This window comes from Dipodomys merriami, unplaced genomic scaffold (assembly GCF_024711535.1).
Source record: "Dipodomys merriami isolate MVZ:Mamm:240054 unplaced genomic scaffold, mDipMer1.0.p SCAF_17, whole genome shotgun sequence".
Classification (NCBI taxonomy): domain Eukaryota; kingdom Metazoa; phylum Chordata; class Mammalia; order Rodentia; family Heteromyidae; genus Dipodomys; species Dipodomys merriami.
This window is the reverse complement of record NW_027203048.1, coordinates 34,026,576-34,039,803: the sequence shown is the minus strand read 5'-3', so window position 1 is coordinate 34,039,803 and position 13,228 is coordinate 34,026,576. Positions and strand designations below refer to the sequence as shown.

The window sequence follows — 13,228 nt, the reverse complement described above, 5'->3', positions numbered from 1 at the left end:
TGTCAGGTTCATGTGTATAGTTATTTCATTTTAAGCCATGCAGTCATTACAAGAGACTTGCTAGAGGAGAGGATTATCCAGTTTTAACTAAAGAGATCTGAAGAAAGTGTATACAGGGATAAGGCCCAATGTTCATAAAGAAGAGGTAAGAATATCCATCTTCCCATTCATTAGTAACCATTTCACTAATATAATGCCTAAGGCTGGAAAGAAACAGCCTCAACCTTAGTTCACTTAATAATACCTACTCTGACAAGTAGCTTTGTTCCCTGAAGTGTCCATCCTCTTGCCTAAAAGCAGATGACTACAGAAGGAACTAAATCTTTGAGCTCAAAAGACTGTAAGCTGCTTATGAGAAAAATGGTCCAGTGACAGTGGCTCACGCCTGTAGTCATAGCCACTCAGAAGCTGAGATCTGAGGTTCATGGTTCAAAGCCAGCTGGGGGCAGGAAAGACTCTTGTCTCTAATTAACTAGCAGAAAACTGGAAGAGGCACTGTGGCTCAAGGGGGTAAAGCTGTAGAGCTCAGGGACAGTGCCCAGGCACAGAGTTCAAGCCCCACATTGTCAAAATTTAAAAAAGAGAGAGAGAGAAAATGGGTATTTCAACTGCATAATTTATTCTGTTAACGTTGGGAATATATCTATCAAGCCCAAATCTTTGTTCCTTGCTTATTTCTATCAGTATGTTCCTATCACTTTATAATCTGTGTTTTCTTTTCTAATCATTTCACATGAACATGAAATGTAACATGAACTGTTTTAGCACGCATCTAAAACATCCCTATATTTGTTATTTGATAGCTACACACCAATCTCAGTGAATTTCTATGTCAGAATACACTGACCAGCCTAAAGCTAAACTGAACTAGAAAGCAGATATGTTTTATATTATTCCAGGTACAATGTAGATCCTCCTAACAATAGAATCATATTAATAATATTAGTATCTATTTACTATAGTAAGTTAAGCACAATTCCAGCTAATGAAATTAAATGCTGATGAGTAACAATTATGTCTATTTTTACAATTTAGAGAAAAAATTAGACATTCATCAGCTACTTAAGCCCAAATGTATAACTGTAACCTAAAATAAAGTGCAATAAAAAACAGACCAAAAAACTTTTAAGACTGCCTCAAAAAGAAGGATGGGTTCTAGAGTCATAGCTCAAGTGGGAGAGTGAAGGCTGAGAAAGCATGAGGCCTTGAATTCAGTCCTCAGTACTGTCAAAAAAAAGGGCTGGGAGCATGGCTTAAGTGGTAGAACACCTACCTAGCATGCACAAGACCCTCATTTCAACCACTAGTACTTTTGTAAAGGAAGAAAGGGAGTAAGAGATTCCTCTTTTTGAATAACAGGGAAAAAATAGTCTCCCCCACAAAAGACTTACAAAAATATACAAATATACAAAAATAAGAAACCAGCACAACCATGTTCATTGGAACATTATTTACCATAGCTAAGATATGAAACCAACCTAGATGCCCTTCCCTTCATTATATGAATGTGGTATATACACACAATGGAATTCTATGTTTCCATCAGAATGGCATCGCCCCATTTGTAAGGAAATGGAAAGACTTGGAAAAAATCATATTAAGTGAAGTAAGCCAGACACAAAGAAACATAAGCTCCATGGTTGCCCTTGTTTGTATTAATTAGTATGTATCTAGGATAGTACTAGAAGAGGATCACAATAGTTCAATAGGACCATAGTAGATGATGCTAAGTGAAACAAACTCTATATGGAAACAAGAGGATTTTCTTTGTTGTTGTTTTTAATGTACTATGTGGAAGTTATTTCTTTTTTCTTGTGTTTCCCCACCCCCATGGTTTATCCTTTGTGGTCATTATATTTGATTTTGGTACACTGTGCATTGTGTATACATTTATCTGGATTAGGGACGGGAAGGGGAAGAACAAAATAGTGGGACAGAGGACAAAGTGTGAACCAATGCAAAAGCAATGAACTGTACAGCTTGGGGGAAGGAGCATTGGGGTAGGGTAAGTGGGAGAAGAATGAGGGAGGGGGTAACAATGTTTATCAAGAAATGTACTCACTACCTTACATATATAACTGTAATCCCTCTGTACATCGTCTTGACAATAAAATTAAATTTGGAAAACAAAGAAAGTTTACTGAGATCTTGAGAGAGAAATTCAAAGAAATTTCAATTATGTTTTTATTTACTAAAATGGTACAAATAGAAACTGAAATTACAAAAAGAACCAATGCATCTACAGGACTAAAAAGCTGATGAAAGAAATCAATAGACACCAAACTGTTTCAGAAAATACAGAATGCACAACTTTGGTAAAAAACTTTGGTAGAAAATAATAGACTTCCAGATGAAGATAGACTAGAAAGAAGCACAACTTGAAAACAGAGAAAATGGAGACATACAGTTTTGTGTGATTTATATTTACCAGATTATACATGAAATTGTTAACATCAATTTGTATGTAGATAAAAAATTCTTTATAATACTGTAAAGTCCATCCAAATTAATATTTTTCCTATGAGCTGCAAAGCCAGTATCAAAGTTCATTGATTATTGTAGCAGTTATCTTCAAGGTCTGTTAGATTATCAGACCTGGATTTCCATTATTTCTTATTCTTTTTGTCATTTTTTCTGTAATATGGATTTATTTTGTTTCTTACCAGTATAACTAATTTTTTCCTAGAAGCATTTGTTGATTAAAGTGTCTTCAATATAGTTTGAGTATCTGTATATTAAATATTATATTCTTTCAGAGGTAGAAGCTGAAACATTTTACCCCTCAATAAAAACTTTTTAGATATTTCATATTGCATACAATTCATACAAAATTGCAGTTTATTTCAGAATACATAAGATTTGTTGATGATCTTTCTGCAGGAGCAGAAATTCTGATAATACAAGTCAATATTCTTTTTCTTTCTGATTCATTATATAACATTTGTCCATTATCTACATAGCTTTGCCTTGTTTCCTTCTCCAAAGGTTTCATGTGGCAATTTTAAATCATTTTTTACCACTTTTCCTTCATTCATCCTCTTAATGTTTTGTAAGATAGAAAGGTTAATCACTAATACTCCATTCTCAATTGCAATATTCACATTTGACATTGGAGATCTAAAAGACTGTAACATACAATTTCTTTTCTTCACATTCTTCAGAAATTGCAATTAATAATCCTCTTGATAATGTGTAGGAAAGGGTGAGTTTTAAGTCTGTAGTTGTTTGCTTGTTTCCCCAAAACACAGTCTCATTATATAGCCCAGCATGGCCTCAAACTTGTGAGATTCCTGCTTCAGGACTGGTTTTAAGAGTGCTAAGATTACAGGCATATAGCATCAAGCCCAACAAAGACATGCATTTTAATGTATCAGCTTGTATTTTTTTCATTCGTTTTGCTAGGTATACATTCCAAAATAAAAGTATTCAAGTATAAAAATGAACATTATAAGCCAAGTTTTGGTGGCTCATATCTGTAATCATAGCCATTCAGGAGGCTGAGCTCTGAGGACAGAGATTCAAAGCCAACCCTGAAAGAAAAATCTGTAAGAGTCTCAAATTAACTATCGAAAATGTTGCAGTGAATGTGTGGCTAAAGTGGTAGAGCATAAGCCATGAGTGAAAGGTCAAGCAAAAGCTGAAGGCCCTGAAATCAAGGCTTGGTACTATCCTCCACTACTCCCCACTCAAAAGAAACAATAATAACCTAGCATTATAACTTATGTAAGTATCTCTTTATTCAGAATACCTAAAAGTTCATCTCTTTTTTCCTGAAACTATCCATAAGGGTATAATAAATCATTATTGTTGTATAATATTTTCCAAGAACTTTTCAAAACCCAGACTATTTTAATTCAAGTATTATTTATCTGATATAAAATTTTTAACAAGACACATGTCTCTTATCAAAATTCCACTTATCTAAGAATTTTTTGTGTGTTTTACCTCTTTGAAGACCTACTTCCTAAGCAATGCATCTTTAAATTATTATCCAGAGAAAGAAGATATGGTTAAGAATAATTTAGTATTTGTAAAAATACAGATTTTTACATGATACATATTTATATCAGGGATGTAAAGAAGTCTCTTTTCATCTTAAGTATAAAATCAATATAGAAAGTTCTTTTCAATGAGACAAATTTATCTATTTTTTAAAAGACAGATAATCCATTTCTCATTAGATTGTATGCACACTATTGGTTGAATAACTATGTGTTTTTCCATAAAAATATCAGTTTATCTAAGGTATAGCACATAGCATTCCAGTGCTCAGAATTAGATTTACTATAAATATCAGATGTTCTTTCACAGATTTGGTCATCTTAATAATGTTATAAACATATCACTGATGCTCTATGCCTTAGGTTGTCAATCAGAATGAAAATGACACCATTATAAGCATCATCACTAACAGATTTCTTCAATTAGCTGCCAATAATATCAATTACATATTTGCTGTTATTTTAGAAATGAGCCTGTCAGAGGCACACCATTTGCCATAATTTTCTCTGGCTAGCAATAATTCCAAAGTGTTGTTTGACAAGGGACATCAATCCATAAAGAAATGTGTACATGGAGAAAAAAATATTAAAAATGTGGTTGAGAGGCAAATTACTTAAGTTGTTGGGAGGATTGAATAAAATAATGCATGTGAAGCACTTGACACACAGCTTGGCACTCACTAAGGGAAAGATTTTAGGAGCTGATGATTAAAATGATGATTTCATAAAGGAAGATTTCAAACACTAACCTAAGTAGTCTCAGAAATATCTGCGACATCTGCTACTCTTTACCAGGCCTCTCATTCTTTTTCACTTTTCTATGCTCTGTATTCAAGGCTTTCTCAGTAATGCTTTGGTAACATTTCCTTTACAAGGTTCATGAGATGTCACTCAGAATACCTGAAGTGGAAACTATGTTCGTCATAAGCCTCTCTCTCACATGTGACGTTTCCAATTGCTCTTGCTTGAAATAAATTTTCCGTAAGCTGCCTTTACTCCACATTGAGCATAGGAGAGAAAAATGGCCAGTGTCTTTGGGGAATAATTAACAAAAGACAGTTTGTTTCATCTTCATGATAAAATACAGCATCTCCACTAAAAGGCAAATTCATCATTCCCCAAAGTTAAATAGAATGACACTTTAAAAGTAATTCCAGCTGATTAAATTTAGGATTCTGAAAAATTAATTCATGAATATACTCTGAATCTTTCATTTGATTTTAAAATGTATAAATGTTCATTTAACTTTGAGCCCTTGCCTCTCAGTGTTCTATTCTGAGCTAGTCAAACAAGTGGTAGCAGGCATGCTGGGCTCAATTATACTTCCTCTCATATTTAAATACTCTATTTCACTTGGATTGCAAATTAAAGACAGTCTCCTGAACACTGACACATTTTCAATGATTGATTTTGCAAAACGTGTTGATTTTTCCTACACTGTTTTGCCTCTGTGTGTGTCAACTTTGGCCTTCTTTTCTTGCTCCTTTGCAGCATTGCTGTCTCTTTGAAGCCATTGTCTGCATGATATGAAAAATGTGCATTAAACTCATGGCTAATTACACAGATAGAAAATTCTGGATCTCAAATAGAAAATATCTACACCCATAAAACATAACAAAAGCTTCTGATTATGTAAAAACCCTTAATCAAACCTCTCATAGACTTGGATTAGCTCTATGGTAGAGTACTTACTTGCCATGCCAAGGCCCTAGGTTTGATATCTAGAACCACACACACAAAAAAAAGAGGGAGAAGGAGGGGAAGGGGGAGGAGGAGGGGGAAGGAAGGATGGAAGGGAGGGAGGGAGGGAGGGAGGGAGGGAGAGAGAGAGAGAGGGAAGGAAGGAAGGAAGGAAGGAAGGAAGGAAGGAAGGAAGGAAGGGGCACAATTCTAATTATTTTGTTAAAGATGTGCTCACATTCTTTGGAAAGTTGATTTCTCATGCCCATTTTATGCCTATTAGTCAATCCATTTAATGGTAAACACCAAGCTTGTTCCCCATACAGGTTCATACTTTCTATTAGGACCACTTCAGTTAAATAGCAGTACAATTGTTTTATTCTAAACAGAAAACTGTTTAGTCGTAATACAATACTCATTTTATACTCCCCTATACAGTGCATTAGCAGAGTAGACTTTTCCCAATAAATTAGTGCAAGGATTAAGTACATAGTTTCCCATTTTTAAAAACATATTTGAAAAACTATCTCTCTCCAAAATATAGAAAACTCTCCAAATACAGAAAATAACTAAAATTGTTTTACAGAGACCATGTTATATTAAACACAGCACAATGCTTTACATATAAACCATCCGTTATATTAAAAGCAAGCACAAAATTTAGTCTTACACAACCTACTCATTGGAAAATATTTTTTATCTATAACAAGACAGTTCTATACTTCATTACCAAATTTTTTTTTTTAACTAACTTGTAAGGCCATGTTTAAGCACTTGAAGAAACCGCCTGTCAGTAATTTATATCAGGGCATGGATAAGCACATGTACAGGTTGAGGGCATGTGAAGACAGTATGCAAACAGTAATCATATGCAATAATGATGTGTATTATGAAAATGCATACTATCAGAACAAAGAAGAGAATCCTAGATACTCCTCTGATTACCTCTTCAGCAGAATAGAATTCTTACAACATACGTGTTTGCCAGTCCCATTCTTTTCCACACAAGCCCCACCAATAGACTTCATAGCTTCCAATCTACCAAATCCAGGTACTCTTCCTGGTTAGATGTTGTTGGCCTTTTCAATGAATCAACTGTCTTCCACCTTTAGTTGGACATGTCAGAGCTAACAAGTGCAGTAAATATACCTCATGCCAGCACACCAGCGTTTGGGGGAATCATGCAATGACTACAAATGTACTAATTAAATAGCCTAAGGCTGGACATGAAATGTGAGTTGTTTGAAAAATGTTTTAGAATGGGAAGATGAGAGGAGGAATAAAAGTAGCCATACTAGCTACTCTTCTGAAATGGTCTCAGTACCTAAGCAAAACAGGTTGGGTAAGGTCTGCACATGAGCCAAAGCTTATACTTTCATTGCCTTTGTTGGCTCATGTCACTTCTTTAATTAATGTCACTTTCTCTGGTTTAATATCAGAGCAAGTGACAAGAGTGCTTGTGGATGAACTGTGTTTTCCGAGGACTGTATGGCACACTCTCCTGCAGTCTGACAGAGGGACGTGCCAGTTTTACTTGGCAGTTACAATGCACCAGCTTTAGTTTTAGTAGTTTAATTTGTGGCAGTTATATGTTTTGAATACGTTGAAGTATTCACAACGGTCTCATGGAATCTGTTCCATAGATAAAGTTTATACAGTGGAAAAGCAAAAGCAATGGCTATAAGGCGATTAGGAAAAGCTGCTCTTGGCCACAGCTGGTCTTGTAGGCATTCCTATAAATTTAAGAGCATGTAGAAGCTATGACTAAAGTGATCACAAGGAATGGTGTGGTGCTTTTGTTTTTTGCAAGAGAGGGGAGCTCTGAAGTGTGTGTGTGTGAGACAATCATAAGGAATATAATGTTAGGACACAATTTTATGCAAAATCCATTATTCAAGAAGCAAACTTTATATATATGATAGACATGCAATGATATAAATTTAAGAATAGGAAGTTTTGCTCCTTATGCATTAAGTTGGTTCTAACATTTTGGTAACCTAAGATATCTGATAGAAAAATTCAGAAGAATTTCTACATGGAGGAGAAAAGATTCAACTTTCTCCTTTGGTTTGTTAAAGATCTTTCTGGTTCTGAAGGTTTTCTGTTTGGAGTTTTCCCTTCATCTCCTCCTTTACACACTTTTGTGAAGTTCCATCAGTTCATGGTGAGAAGATCTGCCACCACAGAGTTCTTCTAAACTTCCCCTGCCCTTTCTAAATTTAGGGTTCTTTACTGTAGCAGGTTGAAGATCTGGCTTTGATTGCACCTGGCTCTGCTGGAGAATAGAAATATTCATCTCCACTGAACACATGCTGTTTAAGTGCTGGAGGCACTTGCAGGAGAGTAACTCTCATTGGAAACTTCATTACAATACTTTCTCCTCCCTACATGAAGTAGTAATTCTCATTCACCAAAGATAGAATTTTGCCTGACACAGCCATGGGAGATCCTGTTTGACTTTCAAAATTAATCAACCTCTAAGCTGGAGTAGAAATGGCATGTCCTTTAACCTTAAGCACAAAAAGCTCTCAACAGACTGTAGTTTTTATATCCCTGGATGGGAGTTTGGGCCCCTGATACTTAAACTTGATTCACATACTGGGTTTCTGGCATGATTTTGCCCATACCCATCTGCTAGCCTGGCACAGCGCCCATTCAGAAGGTGTGATGCCAGTTTCAATAGGGCATAGGTGCCAATCAAAGATGGGTTTGGAGGGGCAGCATGCAGAACTCAGCAAAAGTCAGTTCTTCTGCCAGAAGATCCTCCTGTTATCATATAATGCCAATGAAGGGCCACATGCTTCATTGCTTGAGATCACATTGCATCTGTAGATGTTTCTGGCCTTCAATGGATGTCTTTCTACAGAACCATTTCCCCTGACTAGAGATGTTAAAAGAAAATTCAGTGCAACTGGCTATCTTTTTTAAACAAACAATGGTTGTCTGTAACAATTATCTAGAAATAATTGCTGAGTTTTCTGTCTGCTCTGCTAAAATACTCTCCCACACAAAATACTATATGTTGTTCAGAAACAAACAAATATAATCCTTGTAATGAAGCTGTAAGCGGCAAACATTAAGAAGAAGCACTAATTGTAAGAAACTACGTAGGATAAAACTTATCAGCACCTTTGTATCGTTAAGTGTGGATTACAGGACAAATTTTCATTATCCAAAATGCTAATTTCTAGTGAACTCTTGTTTAGAACTTTAAAGTTTCTTTGTTTTCTTCTAATTTATCTCCGAAACATAGATATCACTGTGTCTTAAAAAAAAAGAACATACCTCATACTATTTATTCCTCTTCTTTCTTATCTAAAGAAGCAAAACCTAAAACACTTCAGAAGCAGAAGTCTATCCATATTTCATAAGGAAGCCAGAAGCTCTCAAAAGCTGAAAATTCTTTTATTGTGTGGCAATAGAGGTGAGCTCATTTCATGAAGAAGAAATTTCCCCATAGCAATAAGTTTCAAATTAAAAAAAAAACCTTGACCATTGTAAACAGTTACAAGATAGTAGCAGGCACAGTAGAAGAGTTACAAATGCACAGAAAAATAGGTTATTTATAAGCCTTTCCTAAAGCAAAAGAGATTGCAGCAAAAATGAAAATGAAGAAAACATAAAATATTTTTTACTGATGTGAAATGCTTAAAAAGTAAAAAAAAATATATAAGCAAAGGATAAGCCTTACTAGAACTTTCTTTTTTTTATAAAAAGAACACAAACTTTCTTAGCTACTTAGACTTCTTGACTGATCGGTAAACAAACACTGCTACTTCCTTCAAAACTTAAAATTAATGGCCTATAGACAGCACATACAAACTTAAAATAAATTAAAATATATCTTCTAAAGACTTATTTCTTATCTATAGGTCCAACAAATATACTAAATTCAGAAAATCTCTTTTGAGTATCTACCTTCATCTAGGAACTAGACAGAGAGACAGAGAGACAGAGACAGAGAGACAGAGAGAGACAGAGAGATAGAGACAGATACATTCTAGTTTCTAATATAAATTATCCTTATTTTCATAGTCACTCTCTTTCACTCCCACAAGACTGCTTATCTCTACAAATCAGTGCCAAAATGGCATTTAATACTGCAATGTGTAATAAAGGAATGCATGTTCCAGTAACTCTAATTACTGCTAGCATTAGCCTGGAATTTTCTAAATATTTTCTTATATACCTTAAAACCTAATCCGTAACTAAAAAATTAAAACCACACACAAATTTTCTATGTCTTCAAAAATAGAAATGTTTCCTCATCAAAAAGTTAATTTTTGGTAAGTTGTAAAGATTGTCCCAAAAGGATTCCTTCTATATCTCTAGAAAGCAAAATTAGTCTAATCTGACAGCATAACTGAAAAATGTCTTCAGTCACATAGGTAAAGTCTAAACAGCTATCCAGAAATAAGTGATCCAATCTTAAGGCTTCTGACAGCTAATTTTAGATATGATAAGGTTATTCTTTATAAAAAGGAATGATATTGGTTTACTGTCAATCAGGCATATGAACATTCTTTTAGATGACATAAGTTACCTTTTCTTAACTTTTTTCCTAAATAAGGCTGTTTATGTGTAAAATTACAGGCTGGATTAAGGGTAGCATCTAAAGTTATGCAAAGAACAAAGCAAACTGGCTGGTGTGGGTTAAGTATCCTACTCTCAGCCTCATTGCCTTAAGCCAGTAGGCTAGTGAGCATCTACTTGTGCTTGATATTCCGGAGGCCAACGAGTCAAAATCATGCTCAACTTTGAACACTTACTACCTCTACAGATAATCTGTATCTTTGTTTATTCAAGTAACAAGTCTTCAGAGGAATTTGGAATCTACCCTGAAGTTTGTCCTACAGTTCTGCTCTTCTGGGTTTTTAAAAATTATTTCTGTTACCCAAGCTAATCCATGTATAGAATGAAAGTTTTATTTGTTATGCCATGATGGCAAATTTCAGGAGACAGGAATACTGGTCAGTGAGTCTAAGAACATCCTTTATGTTCTAGTTTTACCACATTCATGACTAAATCTACCACAATTTTTAGCAGGATGAACAGAAAATTCTCCCACTGAAGTCTTCATCCCTATCCTAATCCACTGTGGCATCAAATAAATAAATAACACTTATTAAAGGCTCGCTACGATCCAAGTTCTTTAAAAAAATATCTAATTTAATCCTCACAATTACTATTGCAATTATACAGAGTAGAAACAAAGACATTCATAAGGTAAAAGTAACTCAATTTATAAGGGTCTTAGTCACAAGTCAGGACTCAACGCTTGATTTGCCTAGCACGGAAACTCCTGCTCTTAGGTATGCAGTTCTCCCTTGGGTTAGTTAGTTCTGTGTTATACCCAGCATTAAAGTAGAATTCAAACCTTCAGTTCTATCTCTTTCCCTGGAGTTTTAGAAACTTTTTCGCACATTTGATACTAAAATGACAGGAAGTTTTCCCATACCCTAAACCAGTTTCCTTTCTTCCTATACCCCCTTTCATACACAAAGGAAGAACCTTGACTTTGTTCTTATATTCAGACTTCCCACTCTTGTAACTATCTCTCCTAGTGCTACAGGCACATTACTTCTCCAAGTCAAGAGTAAATACCAAACTTCTCAGCTCCTTCCTCTTTCCTCTAAAGTTGCTGATTACTGAAAGGCCTGGGCTATTAATCTCAAAGCTAGAGGACAGTTGTTCATACACAATAAGCTAGACATAGTGGATAGTTTCTTCTCAGCCTTAGGCAACAAATGCTTATAAAATATCTGCTGAAGCAAAGTATATGGAAAGAATAATACCTAAAAGAACGTTACTGGAAACCATCAGGAAAACTTGAATTTAACTACTTAATTATATATGAGGGGATGAGCACCCTGATAAAATACCAAAAGGATACAAGGAATTGCTTCTCTTGCTTTGATAATAATAAGTAATACTAAATGAAATTTAAAGAAACTTCACTGATTCTCTGACTCTCTGCTATCACTTTTGATAGAACAATGGCAGCATGTGGAACACACAGCATTATTATATATTGCAAAGAATGGAGCCTTTGTTTTTTTCTCAAAAAAAGCTAAAATTTTCTTTAATCTTCCTTCAATGATATATACTTGTTCACCTTCGGAGAATCCAGGTTCTAAAATTCCATTGTGGAAGGTGCTATATAACATACTCAACCCTGAAATGTTTTGTAAATCAATGATTTTGGTTATGAGAAAAAACTAACAAAATATGTGACATGTACTTTTCTGCACTTGAAGAGGGATAGATCAAATCACGTGCTTCAGCAAATATATTTCTTTTTCATGATAGGAACCAAATAAGCAGTGACTATGTATGCACACGAATGTATACAAATGTATATTTAATCTTAAATATGCACTCAAATTTAAGTACATATTAACATAATACTTTACATTTCAAGAAGTGAAAACAGGGAAAGCTTGTTACAGTCAATGCTTTTCTCCAGTTCTTTGGAATTATTCAAATAACTGAAACATTAGAAAACTATAAAAGGTAAGTTGTAATAAGTTGTGGGTATCCAAGGCCACAGCTCAGTCATTGTAAAAATAATGTATTCAATTCTTTTATCTGTGACCTTGAGTTAAGACAGTATATTGGAGATCTTAACTTTGCTATAAAAGAGAATTCACTAATTCCACATCTCAAATATTTATCATGCAGAGAATGCTACTGTTCCCGGACTCCAGCTACACATGGACTTTTAAGTGTACATTATAAAAGGGCAGCCACTAGCTACATGTGGCATTCTGCCCTTATGATCAGACACTACCTGCATTTTGAAGAATTTCACTAAGAAAGTATAACATGCAATTAGTTTATCATACTGACATGTTACTGGAATGTTTTTTGTTAAATCTAATAATGTATGTGAAAGTTAATTCACCTTTTTTAAAAAAGGATAGGTCTTAATATATAGCCTAAGTTGGTCTTGAACTAGTTCCTCCTGCTCAATTCCCTAAGTGATGGGATTATAGATGTGTGCCACCAGGCCCAGCCAGAATTGCAGCATTTTTTAAACTAGATGATGCCTTACAAATGGAAAAAACTGTCTTTTACTTAGACAGAATGGAATATTTTTTGTCTCCAATTAAATAAGACACAGGTAACTAATAAAGTTATTTATTAACTGAAATGTATTCATTCATTCAAAACTACAAACAATGTTATGAAAAAAAGATGTGTTTTATGAATCAGAAAATGTATTTATTTGGAAATAATGAGGAACTCAAGATTCTCCCAATTTTCTTTTATTAATGTTTTAAACTACTATGGAAAAGATATCATATAGGAATAAAGTTTCTTAAATTTATCCTTGTGTTTTGCTTTGTTTTTTAAAAACATTGGTGGGGGAGGGATGAATATGACAGAGATCTAGGAACTCAGAATCTTTCACATGCACTTTACCAGGCTGGACCTAAAGTGTTCTTTTAAAATCAGTAACAGTTTTCTTATTAATCAAATCCAATCTTACCATGGATAGTCTCATTCCACCATATATGTAAAACAATATTTAAATTTAATGTAGA

At 34.5% G+C, this 13,228-nt stretch overlaps 1 protein-coding gene across 6 annotated transcripts in view; it reads right to left on the bottom strand.

Annotated features, from left to right (window-relative positions):
• Nucleotides 1-13,228, bottom strand: part of Vrk2 (VRK serine/threonine kinase 2) — a 113,492-nt gene that overhangs the window by 97,014 nt on the left and 3,250 nt on the right. The window lies entirely within an intron of this gene.